This window comes from Schistocerca cancellata, chromosome 1 (assembly GCF_023864275.1).
Source record: "Schistocerca cancellata isolate TAMUIC-IGC-003103 chromosome 1, iqSchCanc2.1, whole genome shotgun sequence".
Classification (NCBI taxonomy): domain Eukaryota; kingdom Metazoa; phylum Arthropoda; class Insecta; order Orthoptera; family Acrididae; genus Schistocerca; species Schistocerca cancellata.
The window spans coordinates 1254206931-1254220058 of record NC_064626.1 but is presented as its reverse complement, the minus strand read 5'-3'; the positions used below and the strand labels follow the sequence as shown (position 1 = coordinate 1254220058).

At 37.9% G+C, this 13128-nt stretch overlaps 1 protein-coding gene across 1 annotated transcript in view; it reads right to left on the bottom strand.

The window, feature by feature from the left end:
* The window catches only part of LOC126143752 (Down syndrome cell adhesion molecule-like protein Dscam2), a 726918-nt gene that overhangs the window by 28966 nt on the left and 684824 nt on the right, over nucleotides 1–13128 (bottom strand). The window lies entirely within an intron of this gene.

Here is a 13128-nt window from a genome sequence, read left to right as displayed (position 1 = left end):
TGGGCCCTGTGGCTACATGAATAAGAAACTGAGTCACAAATTCTGTGGAACATGAAATCATGTACAATGCTTACTTGTAAATAACATTGACCGGATAGTAGAAAAAAGTATTATGGCAGGAATAAATGTCACATCAAATGTGTTTGCCTCAAATTCCAAGTTAAAAGGTTCCAAAGGAGGACAAATATTGTGTCACAAGAATGTTTAGGACATATTGCCATAAGCAGGCCACTAGTGAGATAAAGCACAAAGGAAGATAGTATCAGATTCAGCTCAGTCGAATGATTCTAACAAATTTAGCAGTTTAGTTTCACAAGGTTTCCAAATAGCTGTTACAAAAATTTAAGGAACTGTTACTAACTAGTTTTCAGGATAGTCCTCTCTCAAACCAAATCATTCCAACACTGTCAGAAGACACTGATAACCTGATATCTATATCTGCATCTTTTATATGGGTAGATAAAAAAAGTCCACTCGCCAAGTGGCGGCAGGAGAACACACTTACAAAAAGGTTTCTGTGTTACTTTTCTGGACTCTTCTAATTTCTTAGACCTCATCAGCCCTTTCCTTCAGCCCTCTTCCTTCCCCTTCAATCCTTCTGCCAAAAGAAAGACACACTGGCTCCAAAAGCTTGCAAATTTTAATAACTCTTTATAAGTGAATTCTCCTACTGCTGCTTGGTGAGTAGATTTTTATCAATGCAATGGCATTATATATTTCAAAAATAAATTATTTTCATTGATTATTTTATAAGTATGTTTGTGTGTGTGTGTGTGTGTGTACCAGTAAGAGTGGAATAGTTATTGGCAGGTATAAGGAGAGAGGAGGCTATAAGTTTGCATTAGGCAAGTGCTGGCTGAAGAAAATTTCAACTGCAAATGAGTGATAGGCCCTTACACGAGGAAGGTGTGGGATGACAGTGGGATAGCAGCGTATTTCATACAGTCAGAAAATGTTTTTAATATATGAATGATGCAAATATTGATCTACCAAAGGTAGCAACAATGTGAAAACAAGTATGGTTCAATTCATGATTAGAGTAGATAAGATACACTGTTCATTCCATAGACTCTAATAAGGAGATTGTTGAGGAAGTGGAACTTGTCAGAAAACAAAAATACATTACACATTTTTGCAAAAGAATTAATATATCAGTAATATTTCCACAGATTGTAAGTTGGTCCTTAAGGATGTGGGAAAAGTACAAAAATGTGTACTTTTTAAATTTACACATTAATTAAAAAGCTTACCACAAACACTTAAATGCATAATACTTAAGTGCATATGATAATTATAAAGCTATTATAGCTAAGCATCATCAAAAACTAAAATATATATTGCATTACTGTAGTACCAAAATCTTGTAATACATAGCATTCATGGTTCATGACATAATTAATAAGTACATCAACTGATTTCGTAAGAAATTCATCAATGGAGTAGAAGGATTTGGCCATCAAAAAATCCCTTAGGTGCCTCTTAAACTGTTCTTTATTAGTAGCTAAATATTTTATGGTTGCAGGAGAGCTATGGAGTTTGTTTGTTCCAGAATAATGGATACACGTGTCTTTGCAAGCCAGTATGAGTTAAGAAGACAAAATTTAGGTAGACCAAGAATCTGTTTTAGCTTCTGATATGAACTCTTGAGAGTGGAAAAGTGTTCAACACTTACATAGGTGTCCTTAAGCCTGTCTTTGTTATGCTTCTGATAAATGAATGTAAATCTAAGTTTAACATTGCAGGGAAAACCATCCACACAATGATTAGGTAAGAAAAGTTGTTTTGTAGAGTGAAAGGAGTTGAAAGGAGATATCATTTGTATTAGTTTTCAGAATTATCTTTTTTGTCTGTCAGACTGCTGAGATTGCTTGGTAAGATGTCATAAAGTTTTTATGGCTGCATATCTCACTCTTTTCTTCAACATGACACGGCTGAGAAGTGTTCCTGTTTAGTGTTATGTTTTTGAAAGTTGCTGCTGTATGTAACTGCAAGTAATTAACACTTATGAAAGAATAAAACCGCTTACTGGTTTGAATGAGCAGACTGCTGCTGCTTGTTGACAGTTGCTCTATATGAGCACACATAAGACTGCTTTTACACTTTTCTTGCAACTAACACCATTTTGTACCTTCCAGGCTACAGACAGACTCACCTGGTATGTTGCTGAAGATACACCTCCAGAAGAAAAGATAAAGTGGAGTGTTTGACTTATCCACAGTCTTGGGGATGTTAACGAGGCAACATTCCACTCCTTTGTGCACTATATGCTGTGATGAACAGCTAGTATGGAATTATAGTAAGATGCAAGTTCTGTGTCCAGTTTTGCAAGGGAATCAATACCAAGTAGGCAGGCTCCAGTCACCACAAAGTTATGGAAAAACATAAACCTTTCAAAGTAACATTAATGACCAACTGACCTAATCACGTACTCACTTTTCCTTTATGTTAATACTCCAATTTGCTATTGCAGTCTTGGATGCTGGAGAAATTGATCCTGAATTTTTTGTGATGAAATGCTCTTGCATTTATTGGACTATGTGATCTCACAGAACAACACTGGAGTTCTGAAACTTGTTATCAGTTGCATCGAGAGCTTCAGCAGTTAGTGCAATACGAATTATTGGACTTACTTTTTTTGACCAATCTATAACTTCTGAAAGGTACATGAACAATACATTGCCATCTTTTACAGAAAACTAACAACTAATGAAAAGATCTACAGGTTTCTCATGCAGAACAAAGCAAGACCATACACTACCAATTTGTCTATGACAGTATTAAGTTATTTGATTACAGTTATTATCAATTTGAGTTCATTCAAGCTATGTTAGCAGATGTTACTGAATCATCAGCTTGAAGTGTTAAATGTTGCAACCATTTTTGTGAACTTCTTCCCGAGGCCACTCCTAAATCATACAGTTAGGCTGAAACCGATATGCCACATGCCAAGGTCTGAGGAATGGGCCAAAGTATATGCAGTCATAGGAGCCTGCCACCCTAGTAATGGGTCCTGAGCAACACTGGACACAATGCTTGTGTCATACATTAAGCACCCTCTATTCCTCAGCAGTGAGTGCTTTATCCTCAATGAAAAAACGCTCCCAGAATAATATGCAGCAAAATATTAATGAATGAAAACAAGTACCTTTTTATAATTTGTATTCTTTCATCTCAAAAGTTTTATACTGTCTTTAATGGATAGTGACCCAACTTGGATATTTGAGAAGACCTATAAAGATACCACACACATGGTAAAGGCAAGCTCCACCAAAAATATTTTGGGGGTTTTTCAGGGATATTTTCTCAGTATTTTCGTACAAGGGACCCTTGGTCTCTGGTGACTTGTTACAGAATGCGAGAATGCAGGGCTTGGACAATAATATAGAAACACCACAAGAAATGCATGCCTGAACATAGATGAAAGAACTAGCCAAGCCTGCAGATTGCGCTGTTGTATTTGACCATGAATGGAACCGATGCAATGTCCTCAACACGTTGCAAATAATAGTCATGGTCAGAACAGTGTTCTATGTACTTGCGAGTGCATTATGTTGGAGCTAGGTGTATTCAAACATGGGTAAATGTTGGCGTTCATGTGGTGGATGCTTCTGTAATCAAGATAGCCAAAGAAATTAGTGTATCAAGAGGCACAATATCGAAAATTTATACCACATATAGAGAAAGTGGGAAAATGTTGTATGCTAAGTTACAATGTGTACTAAAATGTGAGTGATCATTACAGGCAGTCACTGAAGAGGATTGTTACAAAAAACAAGAGGACAACAGCTGCAAGTGTTACTGCAGAACTGGTTGTCACACTCGTGAATGCTGTCAGTGGCAAGGGAACTCCATAAGCAGGAATTGCAGAGCAAACAAGAATTCCAAAACCACTCATCAGTTATACAAATGCATGTAACAGGAAGACATGATGCCAAAGCTGTAAAAGATGGATTGTGGAGCAATATAAGAAAGTTATTTGCTTGGATGAGTCTTACTGCACACAGTTTTTAATTTATAGCATCTTTTACATCCCAGGAATGAAATATGATGGGGGTTAGATAGTGATGTGGGCTAGTGGTATTCTGTGGGCACCATAGTTACTCTGCAATGTCACATTACTGCCAAAGATTACATGACCATTTTGGCTGAACAGGTCCATCCCTTGGCACAGTGTTTGTTCCACAGTAGTGGTGTCGTGTTCCAAGATGACAGACCCCTGTTTACACACCACATCATTCAGTAATGTTTTTGTGATGAGGAGGGTGAATTTTCGCATCTCACCTGGCCACCACAGTCATCAAAGCCTGTGTGGTGTGCCTTGGAGAGAAGAGTACTTGATCAGTATCCACATCCCTCATTAATTACCTGAACTTGCCAGTATTTTGCAGGAAGAATGGTATAAAGTTCCACTGTAAACCATACAGAATAAGTATTTATCCATTTTGACATATCTGGCAGTTGTTTCGAACGCCAATGGTTTCCCTACACTGTATTATGCATGTTAATGTATTATGTGTTTGATGTTTCCATATTTTTGCCCTCCTGGTAAGATAGATACTGCCTACAGGAAAATTAAAGAGACCTTTGGATATAAGAGAACCACTTGTATGAACATCAAGAGCTCAGATGGAAACCCAGTTCTAAGCAAAGAAGGTGGAAAGAGTATATAGAGGGTCTATACAAGGGCGATGTTCTTGAGAACAATATTATGGAAATGGAAGAGGGTGTAGATGAAGATGAAATGGGAGATATGATACTGTGTGAAGAGTTTGACAGAGCACTGAAAGACCTGAGTCGCAACAAAGCTCCGGGAGTAGACAACATTCCATTAGAACTACTGACAGCCTTGGGAGAGCCAGTCCTGACAAAACTCTACCATCTGGTGAGCAAGATGTATGAGACAGGCGAAATACCCTCAGACTTCAAGAAGAATATAATAAATTTCAATCCCAAAGAAAGCAGGTGTTGACAGACGTGAAAATTACTGAACTATCAGTTTAATAAGTCACGGCTGCAAAATACTAACATGAATTGCTTAAAGACAAATGGAAAAACTAGTAGAAGCTGACCTCGGGGAAGATCAGTTTGGATTCCATAGAAATATTGGAACACGTGAGGAAGTACTGACCCTACGACTTATCTTAAAAGAAAGATTAAGGAAAGGCAAACTTAGCATTTGTAGACTTAGAGAAAGCTTTTGACAATGTTGACTGGAATACTCTCTTTCAAATTCTGAAGGTGGCAGGGGTAAAATACAGGGAGCGAAAAGCTATTTACAATTTGTACAGAAACCAGATGGCAGTTATAAGAGTCGAACGACATCAAATGGAAGCAGTGGTTGGGAAGGGAGTGAGACAGGGTTGTAGCCTCTTCTCGATGTTGTTCAATCTGTATATTGAGCAAGCAGCACAAAAAGTATGTAGCAGAACATCTGGAAAGGAAAAAAAATAAGACAGACAAGTTGGTGGGATGATACCACAATCCAAGCAGTTAGAAGAAACAATGGAGCATGGAGAAAGTGGTGGAAAACTAAAAATGACGAAGACCATAAAAGATATATAGAGGAAAAGAAGAAGTGCAAAGAAATAGTGGAAACAGCAAAGAAAAAGGCATGGGAAGAGTTTACAAAAAAACTTGAAGGAGATGTGAAGAGCAATAAGAAAATGTTCTTTAAAATGATGAAAAATAAAAGGAAGGCTTCTGAAGTACCAGTAAAGATGGAAACAGAGGACGGTACCATTATTGAAGATACAGGAAATATAAAAGATCTCTGGAAAGAACATTTTAAGGAGCTGTTAAATGCTGAGGAGAAGGTACATGAGGAAACAACAAATAATGGAGAAATTGAGAGAAGTTGGGAAGCAGAATTAGGACAAATTACACGGGAACAAATGGGAAAAAAGCTGTGAAGAAGATGAATGGGGGGATAGACCCAGGACCTGATGAAGTATCAGTGGACATGATAAGAGCAGCAGGTCCAGTGGGAATGCAGTGGCTGTATAGAGTACTATCAAGCATGTGGAGAAATAGTACAATACCTGATGACTGGAGAACAGGAGACATTGTTCCCATCTTCAAGAAAGGCAATAAAAGACTTTGTAAAAACTACAGAGGAATAACCCTTATGAGTCATACAGCCTAGACTTTTGAAAGAATTTTACTAAATCGAATAAGTGAAAAGATAGAAAAGGAGCTGAGTGAAGAATAGCATGGGTTTAGGAAAGGAAGAAGCACGATTGACCTGATATTTTCTATCCGTCAACTGATGGAAAAAAGTTGGGAGTATAACAAAAGGGTGATAATGGTTTTTATTGACATAGAAAAGGCATATGACTCAGTTGACAGGGAGAGACTCTGGGAAGAAATGAAGAAGATAGATATAGAAGATGGATACATTAATGTTATAAAGACAATGTACAGAAGACACAATTGTAGAATTAGAACACTATTGGGGAACTCTGAATACTTCGAAATAAGACAAGGACTTAAGCAAGGAAGTATTCTATCTCCTTCACTTTTTAATGTTGTGATGGAGGGAATGAATAGGGCAGTTAAAGATATAGTAAAAGAAAAAGACAAAAAGATGATTTTTGAAGATTATATGGTAATATGGGGTGATAAAGAGGTAGATGTACAGTTACAGCTTGATGCGTGGAAGGAAATAATGAAAAGGTATGGATTAAAAATAAATAAAGATAAGAGTGAAATAATGGTATTTGGAAGAGAGAAAGGAATCAACGGAAATATTACCTTGAATGGAGAACCCCTCAAAGTGGTAGAAAGTTTTACTTATTTAGGGAGTGAAATATCTAGGGATGGAAGAATAACTAACAAAATTAATAGGAGGTTACAGAAGGGAGACAATTTCTACCAAACAATAAAACACCTGATTTGGAATAATGAAGTTTCAGAAAGAGCAAAACTCCTTATGTATAAGAATTATTACATCCCTATTGTCACATATGGTGGAGAAACATGGACAATGACAGAAAGGGGCTGGAGCAGACTGCAAGCAGCGGAAATGAAATTTCTCAGAGCAGTTAAGGGAAAAACAAGAATGGACAGAGTAAGGAATGTAGAGATTAGAAAGGACCTCAAACAAGAAAGTATGAAAGAGGAAATTGAAAGAAAGAGATTGAGATTGTATGGGCATGTTAAGAGGATGCATGGGCAGAGACTCCCCAAAATTATGGAAGAACTAAAGATGGATGGGAAAAGACCTAGAGGGCGCCCAAGAACACGGTAGAAAATGGGAGTGAGAATATATGTAGAAAGGAGAGGTGTGACTTGGCAGCAAGTGGAGGAAGAAAAGTGGTGGGAGGACCGAGCCAAATGGAGAGGACTCATCAGCACCCAGACCAGGCAGTAGCTGGAGCGGGATTCGGATATAGATAGATATAGTAAAGGAAACAAAAGAAAAATTCAGAGTAGGTATTAAAATCCATGGAGAAGAAATAACTTTAAGGTTCGCCGAGGACATTGTAATTCTGTCAGAGACAGCAAAGGACTTGGAAGAGCAGTTGAACGGAATGGATAGTGTCTTGAAAGGAGGATATAAGATGAACATCAACAAAAGCAAAACAAGGATAATGGAATGTAGTCGAATTAAGTCGGGTGATGCTGAGGGAATTAGATTAGGAAATGAGACACTTAAAGTACTAAAGGAGTTCTGCTATTTGGGGAGCAAAATAACTGATGATGGTCGAAGTAGAGAGGATATAAAATGTAGACTGGCAATGGCAAGGAAAGCATTTCTGAAGAAGAGAAATTTGTTAACATCGAGTATAGATTTAAATGTCAGGAAGTCGTTTCTGAAAGTATTTGTATGGAGTGTAGCCATGTATGGAAGTGAAACATGGACAATAAATAGTTTGGACAAGAAGAGAATAGAAGCTTTCAAAATATGGTGCTACAGAAGAATGCTGAAGATTAGATGGGTAGATCACATAACTAACGAGGAAGTATTGAATAGAACTGGGGAGAAGGGGGAATTTGTGACACAACTTGACTACAAGAAGGGATCGGTTGGTAGGACATGTTCTGAGGCATCAAGGGATCACCAGTTTAGTATTGGAGGGCAGCGTGGAGGGTAAAAATCATAGAGGGAGACCAAGAGATGAATACACTAAGCAGATTCTGAAGGATGTAGGCTGCAGTAGGTACTGGGAGATGAAGAAGCTTGCACAGGAGAGCATCAAACCAGTCTCAGGACTGAAGACCACAACAACAACATCTTGCAAATGGTAGATGCAGGTGGATATGTATATTACATTTTCCGAGATTTCCAAAAGGCATTCAACACTGTTTCAAACTGCTGGCTAGTAACCACAATACAATCAAATGATGTATCTTCACAAACATGCCCTTGATTCAATGCTTTTTTGACTTAACAGAACCCAGTACATTATAGTGGAAGATGAATGTTCAACCAAAATTAAAGTGACATCAAGTGTACTCCAGGGAATTGTAATAGAACCTGTAATGCTTGTAATACGGTAAAAAATTTCTCATATAAGACCAGCAGTATTGTCAGATTGTTACCTTATGAAGCTGTTTTCTATTGGAAGAGACAGTTTGTAAAAAAATGCAGAAAGGCTTTGACAGAATTTCCACTTGGTGTAGTAAATGCCAGCGCTCTTTAACTGTGGAGCTGCTTCTTCTTTTTCCTGGCCTTTATCCCATATCTTCAAGGATGTAGCTCATTAGATACTGGATTTGGAATGTTAATGGCAGAGGGTTGCTGGATGGCCTTCCTGTCTCCCTCCATTCCTTTACCCCTATGGAATTTGTGTACCCCAACAGCCTGTGTCAAATGTTATCCCATGAGACAGTGTGTGGACATTTTCTAAATATTTGCGAATCCTGTAACTGAGGCAGGATTCGGGTACCAGCTCAGTATTCACCTAATCGGATGTGAGGGAAAATCACCTAAAAACTACACCCAGGCTGACTGCCGCACCAACCCTCGTTATTAATCTGCCAGGATTTGATACAGAGTGGTATACCTCCTCAAATCATGAAAGCAGCTTGCTAATGTACTTGGCTGTCTGGGCAGACCAATCACTTTGACTGAGAAAATGCAAGATAGTACCTACCAAAAACAGAAATATGGCACTGGAAGAAAGATGACACTGTTCTCACAAAGCCTGTTGAGCAAATTTAGAGAATAGATATCTAAGGAAGATTGAGATAATTATTCCATCACTGTGTATATCATCTAGCTACCTTGAGAATAAGAAAAGAGAGATTAGGGCACAGAGAGAGGTGTACAGAAAGTCAAGACCCTGGACCAGATTAATAAAAGGTCTGAAGGCACTAATCTGTTAAAGTTAAATATTAAAATTTTTCTTACACCCTGTATGTGACTGGAAGAGAACAGGAATACACTAATATTGGTGCAAAGTACATTCTATGATGCACTCTACTGTGGCTTGTATGGTATAAATGTATATTCAAATGTAAAAGAAGGAAGATAATCTTTATTATGAGTGCTGGTAGACCAGAAATGTCTGAAAACATAAGATAATTTGTAGTTGGAGTGGCTAATAAGAAATGTTTTTAGTTTTCCTTACAATTATTTACTTTGGAAATGTAGGCAGATACTTTAAGACAACTTACAATAAATTCATTTTTGTGTCTTTTTTTATTGCAGTTGTGTGAATTGAAGTTTGTCAGAAATAGTGGAAGATGCAGTAACAAACCTGCTTTTGTTTTATTTTATGCATTTATTTCACTAGCTAACATTAGAGTCACCAGATCATATCGTAAATCTAACCAGACATTTGTAGTACATCCACAAGCAATATATGATGATGGTGCTGGTGGTGGTGATGAAGATAATACTACTTATTAATAATAATGACAATATATGCAGTAACAAATTATGAAATAGGAATGCTGGCCAGTAAAAGGGATACACTTCACAGCTTTCAGAAGTAACAGTTCCTTCCTTAGGGGAAGGGGAGTCTGACAAATGGAGAAGGTTAAAAAGGAAGGGCAGATCACTCAGACAGCAAGATCAGAGGGATCCACCTGTAATGAGGAGGAGGGTAAGCAAAGTGGGCCTGAGTGACCTCTTTAACCTTCTCCCACCTGTTCCTCTCTCCTTTCTCCTTGAAGAAGGAACTGTTAGTTCCAAAATCTTAAAAGATTATCAATTTTATATGTACATAATGTGAAGGACAGTCAAGCAGTTTAAAATCAGATATGGTAAAATAGTCTATATTAAAACTGAGTGAAAACCCAAATCCACAATAGCTGTTAATTGTGTTTTTATTGTATGATAACAAGTTTCATACCATGAAGGTACATCTTCAGTTCAAGTAAAACTAATTCTTCATTTGCCATGAAATCCTAGGTACAAGTACGTGTAAAAACATGTCACTCCTTGGCAAAACCTCGTATGAAATGGCAGGTGGGCATCCAATCCAAACCATGCATAATCAGTAATAAATTTCCAAAACACAGTCAAAAGATGAGCATGGACAGCACATGACAGTCCATATATCATAGGATAAAACCATTGTCAAAATCTGCAGGAGAAACAAAGAATTAAAATACACACAATCCTTGGAAGTCATCAATATACTAAAATATATTGGCATGCTTCAAATAGAATTACATGTTACAGCACTAGCCAGACACTGAATACCTGGGCTCATGTTTTGACTGCATCTTGGAGATGATTACTGATCATGCATGACTCAGATGGATGCCCATCTGCTGTATCACCCAAGGTTTTACTTAGAGTGATATGTTTTTATGCAGACTTGTACCTAGGAATTTTTGGCGCATTAAGTATTAGTTTTATTTGACCTTAAGATCCAGGGTATGAAACTGATTGTCGTACAGTGAAAACACAATAAACAGCTATTGCAGATTTGGACTTCCACTTGGTTTTAATATAGAGTATTTTACCAACTCTGATTTTAAATTGTTTGATTGTCTTCCCCATTATGTACACATTTTTTAGCTGTGGTTGCCCAACCTATAAGATTATTTGTACTTTTTTATGTGCCTATGTGCAGTTATATTTATATGTGTCTATGGCAGTACGATAGTTTCACAACCTGAAGGAAATCCTAGCCAGAAATTATGTCTAGTAATTTATATGTTTTCTCAATGAAATTTTCCTTAGGTATGAACATACATTATTTAAGAAATGTTAATCTTAATTTAAGAAAAGATAGTCTTATTAAGATTGTGTTAAGCAATTTCCTCATCGCAGCCTTGTAAATGTAACAATGTCTGACAGAAGCAAATGGCAGCAGTACAGAAGTAAATGAAATGAAATGATCATATGGCATTTATTGGCTGGGACATCCCCTTCAGGGTTCGGTCACTGTATTGCAAGTCATTTTAGTTGACGCCAATTCAATGACTTGCATGTTGATGATGAAAATGATGATGAAGGACACACAATACCCAGTCCCCTGCCGGGAACTGAACCCGAGCCCCGTTGCGTGGTAGGTGGTAATGCTACCGCTGTGCTACAGAGGCGGACAATGCAGAAGTTATCAGTGTGGAGGAGAAGCTGCCTGGTCAGGGGAAGAGAGAAATAATAGGGAAAGATTAGCTGATGAGATGGTAAGAGGAATATAAAATTAGAAAGGGACAAGAGAAACGTGGAAAATTTACACTGTGACAAAGATACAGGTTCCCTGTTGGGCAGAAAGAAAATAGCTTAAATGTCTTGAGAGGGAATCTATACCAAAGATAACAACTAAAGCTGTAGTCTCCTCTCAAATGTAGAATGGTTTTGGATAAGACACAGATTACAGGATAGTTTGTTTCACAGTTGTATGGCTGAAGTGGAGTGTCTCTATACAGAGGAAGAATATAACAGCAGTGTCAAGTGCACAGGACACACCCATGGACAAAGAGCAAAAATTAGGGTAGATTGAAGGAGGGACAAAATACATTCAGGTTGAACTGAAAGGAGGTGGGAGCAACTAATGCGTAGACATGCAAGAACAAGCTGAGGGTTAGGCTAGTGTCTGCAACTTTCTTGCATATATGTATGACCCTGTGTGTGTGTGTGTGTGTGTGTGTGTGTGTGTGTGTGTGTATTTTTTTCTAAGAGGGAGATGGGTGGGGAGGGGGGAGATATCTCAATCACAGTATGAGAAGCATATCAGGGACATAAAAGGTGTATTAGTTTGAGTATTCATTGACTTATGACCTCTGGACCACATTCCAAGCCTTATTTTTATTTAAGTTACTGTGCTAACCAAAGACTTGTTCGGAAAAACTTCTTTTACTCATATCAACCAACAGGAATTTTATGAAACCTTTTAATAATAGTCTCCTCACTCTCCTAGCAACTTGGATGAACTGTGATTATTAATGCCATAACACTTGAATGGCTAGTCCTTCTGTGAAGGTAACTTACGATAACATAACAAAATCCGCTCATCTGAACTTGTATCTTATTAATAAATGAGAAAATAAAATTTCGTGGTTTTTGGGAAGAAAGTTATGAGTCTTGGAAGTATCTTAAAATCAGACTCTCACAATAGAAACCTTCAGTTACTAATACGTCATCATACTTCAAAATGAAAGAATGTTTTGGGACTATCCAATGTAAGAAGGCTGCAGGATCTCTTAAACATAAGTTGTTGTGTGATGCAGGAATATTAAGGAAATTAATTCCAATGTGATGGACAAAAAGGCTGTCAGAGATTTTAAGCTATTGAAAAATAGAAGATTTTAGTTGTTTCATTTTGCCATTTGTGCACATATTAAAGTAGAATTTTTCAATGATGGTACCTTTTAAAAAGCATGCAGCCAGTTTCCTTCCCTCCCCTGTCCGATATGAGCTTGTGTCACCATCTCTAATGACCTCATCACTGATGGCATGTCATAGCCTAACCTTCCTCCCTCCTGCAAGCAGCAGCTGCCCCAACCTGGTCCAAGTATGAGTGTTGACCCTCAAGGCCAGATCTTGTTGATGAAAATATACACTCCTGGAAATGGAAAAAAGAACACATTGACACCGGCGTGTCAGACCCACCATACTTGCTCCGGACACTGCGAGAGGGCTGTACAAGCAATGATCACACGCACGGCACAGCGGACACACCAGGAACCGCGGTGTTGGCCGTCGAATGGCGCTAGCTGCGCAGCATT